The sequence below is a fragment of the Cydia pomonella genome, chromosome 2 (assembly GCF_033807575.1).
Source record: "Cydia pomonella isolate Wapato2018A chromosome 2, ilCydPomo1, whole genome shotgun sequence".
In the NCBI taxonomy this organism is placed as follows: Eukaryota; Metazoa; Arthropoda; class Insecta; order Lepidoptera; family Tortricidae; genus Cydia; species Cydia pomonella.
In genome coordinates, this window is record NC_084704.1 from 17,261,060 (window position 1) to 17,267,585 (window position 6,526).

The window sequence follows — 6,526 nt, forward strand, 5'->3', positions numbered from 1 at the left end:
GACTGATTTGACAGCTCTTTTCATACATTTGACAATCGCTTTGTATGCCAGGAGCTGTCAAATCAGTCCGTGGAATTATGGATTTTAACTTAGACGGGGAGCTGGCCACGTCAGATATGACACAATAATGAGAGCAACGAAACCCCTCTAGTTAGTTTGCAATACTATGCTTATTTCTAGATCCGGACATCTGGCAGCTGTAAAGTGGTGGAGGTAAAAGAAAGCAAATAACTTGAAGAAAATAAATTCTAGAGTTCTGGTTTTGATCCAATATTATGAAAAATTATGTAATTAATTAGATTATACATATAATATCTAAAGGTTTCGATTGGCGGAAGTAGTGCCAAATGATGTATAATGTAATTTGTGGTTACTCGCCTACTGTTCTTGTTTGCGCAATAATACACAATGTTTTTTGTTCTAATGTTAAAATATAGGCCCTGTTCTCTATAAATGACACAACTTTAGCAGTTTTTACCTATTGCGTCATTACTTTTTTTCAACTTAAAAACTTTGTTGGTCTGTCACTCTGATCTCCACCCATTAAAAGCTGCCAGATGCCCGGATCTAGCAATAAGGATGGTTATGCAATCTAACTGGACTGATTACAAACCTCTCATTATTGTGTCACATCTGACGTGGCCAGCTCTTAGACCATTACTTACATCAGATCTGAACCCATGACTTTGTGCTTTAACTTTTTCGACGCCATGTCAAACGCAAAACCTACCACTCAGATGCCACGACATCTAAATGTCAAAAATGAAGTTAAACTTTATGCGTGTGCATGTAGGACTATTTTGCTCTGTGGTGGGTGACCGATATATCGGTCTTTGGCGTTGGACCTGTGGTGCCGATATATACGTCTTTGGCGTGGAAAAGGTTAATAGTCAAGGGACTATCAATTACGCCATTAAGCATCTGACATCTGACATAATTTGACGAAATTAAGCTACTCATTCTACGCCCGCCAATTTTGACATTGCGTCGAAACAACGATTTTGTAGGCATTTAGTTTTGTAAAAAAAATTGTCTAATTCGAAAAAGACGGAAACATAGGTATTTTGTCACGATGACAAGTCCACACTCTTTTCGGTGAATGTCACAACAAACAATTTCGTTCTAAATTTAAAGTATTGATAACATAGTATTAATGCCTGTCTGAAACCTTATTTTCATGGGTCCAATCTTAACTACTTTAAGTTGTATTACACAAACTTAAGGTACATTTTCTATAAATGTTCCGATCTTTATGATCACCTTGACTGCTTAGATACCATTGACGATCTGTTTGTTACGATATCTTTATCTTATTGTATGTCACGAATTAATTGAAAAGTCGCTGCTCCCAAATTTATGGCGAATTATATGGTCCGATATTATAGACCTTATCTATCGTAACTAATATATTGAAATTTAATGCTGCTCCGAAATATTTGAGTACCTTGGCCGCTACCATATATCTGATGGCGACTGTATATATACTTACTTTAGTCTTTGGTTTGTATGGAGAACTGAGCTTGCTGCGGACCCTTAATGGCCGAAAATATGATTTTTTGCTGTATTTTTCATACGTTAAAGGGATAAAGCATCTAAACTTAATTATGTAAAATAAAAAATAATAAATAAAATAAAATTAATTCTAGGCAATCTAAATGCACCATTTCTCAACATCTGTTGCTGCAACAGGTACTATGTTGTTACACGAATGACCCCAATTTAGAGGGTAGGTATTGGTAGGTATGCGTTATTAATTTCTAAATAAGAGACAACCTAATATGTAGCCTAGTTTTAGGACAAACGTAGCATTCGTACTAAAGTAACTAGTGGCGACACTGTTGGTACAAATGTGTAGTACGTGCCAGATCGACCTTATCAATTCAACACATGTGCAAAGCCCGGTTAAGGACATCGCTTTCTTTCTTACGTCAACACTTGCTTATGGACTAGTGATATAATTATTTGCGCAATGACTGCTTCACCTTTAAACGTAATGGACTATTAGGTGACTTTAAAGCAAATTAGTTAAGTATACCTAATTATTTTTAACAATACTTGAGGATGAGGAGGTTCAGGGATACTTATTGACATAATTATTATTACTTATAGCACAATCCGATTAGATTTAGGACCAACCTCGAAATCTCGGGAACAGTCATGAAATTTGGTATGTATATAAATTAAATGCCCCTTTTTCATGCCCACACCATTTGACATTTGGGGACCTCGAGGAATCGCAGCTATTTTGGAAAATGTGTACCATCCAGGAGAAATTCGCGTTTTACTCTAAATCTACGTTCTTTATGAAAATATCGTGTAAGGCAACATTCAAGCTTATTAAATTCTACACAAAATGGTCCTAGACATCTTTGCGGAAAAATTACATCTTGCTATAAAAATACTTGCTGAACGCACATTTAGCGCTCATACACTTTCAGGGGATATTCTCTTAATGGGAAACTTGGAAAAATATTAATTTCACTTTTAACTATACATTTGTACATGACCTACGCTAGTATAGATGTTTTACTTGACTACGACTTAACCAGAAAGTAGGGTTATTACTTTAAGTATTGCTGATTCAGTACACCCTGTAGCTTAGGATACTGGATCGATTTTATAAAATGATGTATCGGTATATTGCTCTTGCCCTTCACAACCTATTTTCACTTGTTCTATTAAAGAAAAGTCAACAGAATAGAATAGAAGAAGCTTTATTCAAAAAGCGGCCAAGTGCGAGTCGGACTCGCGCATGAAGGGTTCCGTACCATTTAAGACGTATTAAAAAAATCTACTTACTAGATCTTGCTCAACATTTTACCACTTTGGACACACATTTTAGAATAGAATAGAATAGAATAGAATAGAATAGAATATCATTTATTTCAGTATAAGTACACAGTTATACAATACATATAGAGGAAGAAAGAGAAAAAATGGCTTATAACTAACTTGTACACTGTATTATAATTATACTGAAAAAGGTGAACACTCAGCATAATGCCAGGTCCTACTGAAGTAGTAATATCATTTTACCACTTTGGAAGTGTCTCTCGCGCAAACTATTCAGTTTAGAAAAAAATGATATTAGGAACCTAAATATCATTTTTGAAGACCTATCCATAGATACCCCACACGTATGGGTTTGATGAAAAAATTTTTTTTTTTTTAATTTTATGACGTATTAAAAAAAAAACTACTTACTAGATCTCGTTCAAACCAATTTTCGGTGGAAGTTTGCATGACAATGTATATCATATATTTTTTTTAGTTTTTTCATGCTGTTATTTTGGAAGTTACGGGGGGGGGGGGGGGGACACACATTTTACCACTTTGGAAGTGTCTCTCGCGTAAACTATTCATTTTAGAAAAAAATTATATTAGAAACCTCAATATCATTTTTGAAGACCTATCCATAGATACCCCACACGTATGGGTTTGATGAAAAAAAATTTTTTAAATTTTATGACGTATTAAAAAAACTACTCACTAGATCTCGTTCAAACCAATTTTCGGTGGAAGTTTGCATGGTAATGTATATCATATATTTTTTTTAGATTTTTCATTCTGTTATTTTAGAAGTTACAGGGGGGGGGACACACATTTTTTCACTTTGGAAGTGTCTCTCGCGCAAACTATTCAGTTTAGAAAAAAATGATATTAGAAACCTAAATATCATTTTTGAAGACCTATCCATAGATACCCCACACGTATGGGTTTGATGAAAAAAATTTTTTTTAAATTTTATGACGTATTAAAAAAACTACTCACTAGATCTCGTTCAAACCAATTTTCGGTGGAAGTTTGCATGGTAATGTATATCATATATTTTTTTTAGATTTTTCATTCTGTTATTTTAGAAGTTACAGGGGGGGGGGGACGACACACATTTTTTCAATTTGGAAGTGTCTCTCGCGCAAACTATTCAGTTTAGAAAAAAATGGTATTAGAAACCTAAATATCATTTTTGAAGACCTATCCATAGATACCCCACACGTATGGGTTTGATGAAAAAATTTTTTTTTTTTTAATTTTATGACGTATTAAAAAAAAAACTACTTACTAGATCTCGTTCAAACCAATTTTCGGTGGAAGTTTGCATGACAATGTATATCATATATTTTTTTTAGTTTTTTTCATGCTGTTATTTTGGAAGTTACGGGGGGGGGGGGGGGGGGGGGGGGGGGGGGGACACACATTTTACCACTTTGGAAGTGTCTCTCGCGTAAACTATTCATTTTAGAAAAAAATGATATTAGAAACCTCAATATCATTTTTGAAGACCTATCCATAGATACCCCACACGTATGGGTTTGATGAAAAATGATTTTTTGAGTTTCAGTTCTAAGTATGGGGAACCCCCAAAAACCCCCTTTTTTTTTTTTTTCTATTTTTGTGTGAACATCTTAATGCGGTTCATAGAATACATCCATTTACTAAGTTTGAACAATATAGCTCTTATAGTTTCGGAAAAAATCTTATAGTGGGATATATGTACCTGCATGTATCATATATATAATATACTTTACGATTATAATGAAGTAGAAAATAATAGCTACCTACTAAACTATAACCTATGATTCTATGGTCAAAATTAGGAGTAAATAATATAGGGAACAAAGCTTTTAAGTACCTATAAAAAACTGCGACTGTCATCACGTCAGGGGTTTGACCCGCGGCTGACCTCTCACTGATCAGATTAGGTCAACAATGGAGCGGAGACCTTGACCGAAGGTCAGGAATAATAATTAACAAGAAAGGTTGACCATTGGCTTAAGAGATTGTAGCAAGCTACGAAGCGTGGAAACTTGCGGTAGTCAATAGAAGTGAGAACAATTAAATTAGAGCCGGAAACGACATACAAGAATAGTTCATTTATGGGAGCTCCAGTATCACAATTGCATTTATTAATCTAAGAAACCCTTCGCTCTGAACTAAGAGCACTGGCGAATGATTTGCTATTTACCTATTAATTTTCAAAATCTTGTCTTCGTACTTATATTAAATCTTGGGAAAAAACATGACATTGCCCGGGGCGGCGGCGGCGGCCTGTCTCAGGCGGCTATGGAGATGCAAGCCTTTACAGGCCCAGAGTGCCAAATATTGGAATACGCCGTTGCTTATAGAAAATAGCAATTGAAAAGGCATTACTTAATTATTTCTTGAATAAGCCATTCCGGTAATAATGAATTGTCAATTTAAGTTTTGCTAGTTACCCATTTGATATCCGACGGATTTTTCATTTCTCATGCTCTGAAAGTTTTTGTTCAAAAAAATGTGCAGAAAATGATATCTTTTATGCTCATTTTTTTTCAAACAAATTGTATGGAATTCATTGATAGCCTATTGTCGACGTTTGTTCTAATGTACCTATAGAAAATCTGGACTAATTGTATAAGAAATCGGGGGTACACTATGTACTATCACGTCTGAAAATATCGATACGAAAAAAGTGCCAAAAATATGTATACACGACTTTATTGCCCATATATTAAGGTAGTGTATACATATTTTTGGCACTTGCTTCGTATCGATATTTTCAGACGTGACTGTACGTTTCCGCTCTGGAGCACTGTACGTTGTAAGTACCTAAGTAAGTTCTTTCTTTTATTTACGATTAGCAATTAAAATTTTGGGGTTTTAAATGGATTTGATGTACAAATTTCCTTCTGATAATTAACTCCCCATTCCATTTAATTACGTTATTTTTATCTAAATTGTTAATTGAAAGTACCCTCAAGAAATACTACTGAAGTTTATACTTAGTCGTGTTTTTTTTAATGCACATGTATTTGACTTTTTTCGTATTTGAATTGAACAGTAGTGTTTAACTCGGGTGAAATGCAATAATGAGTGTCTTTCATCCCTTGGTTAACAATCTACTATTGATACTTATCTAAAATTGTCCAGAAGAATGAGTAAAGCGATGGTCCATGTATTGATTATGAGTATTAAGTAGGTATCTATCTAGGTACTTTCCCCACTAATGTACCTATACATATAACATTCGACCTTCGACAGACAGTTCCTCGAACTGTCCAGTTCACTTACTAAGGAACTAAATCCCAGCCTAGTGACTGAGTACACGTTCGTAGTTTTCATTCCTGTAGGTCAAGGCCCTTCTCATACTTATCTTTTGTCCGTTGGCCTGATCTACCATTCGTCATGTTTAGACAACTGCCTTTGTTCGAAAGGTTAATTCTTTATATTGAGGTCTATCACTTTAAATTAATTATTTTGATTAAATTACATACTTAGGTACAGCCACTTCAGAAAATATCGATACGGGCAAAGTGCCAAAAATATGTATACACCATACACGAAGTTATTGCCCATATTATGTTACGATAGTGTATATTTTTGTTAGTTTTATCCGCATCGATATTTTCAGACGTAACTGTACCGGGTATAATTTGGCCAGTTGTACCTATGACGATGAGATGCCGATGTTACTATTCGGATTTCCCTCTATGCATGATATATTATGTTGTAATGTAATGGTTATAAACTACAAGTAAACGCTAAA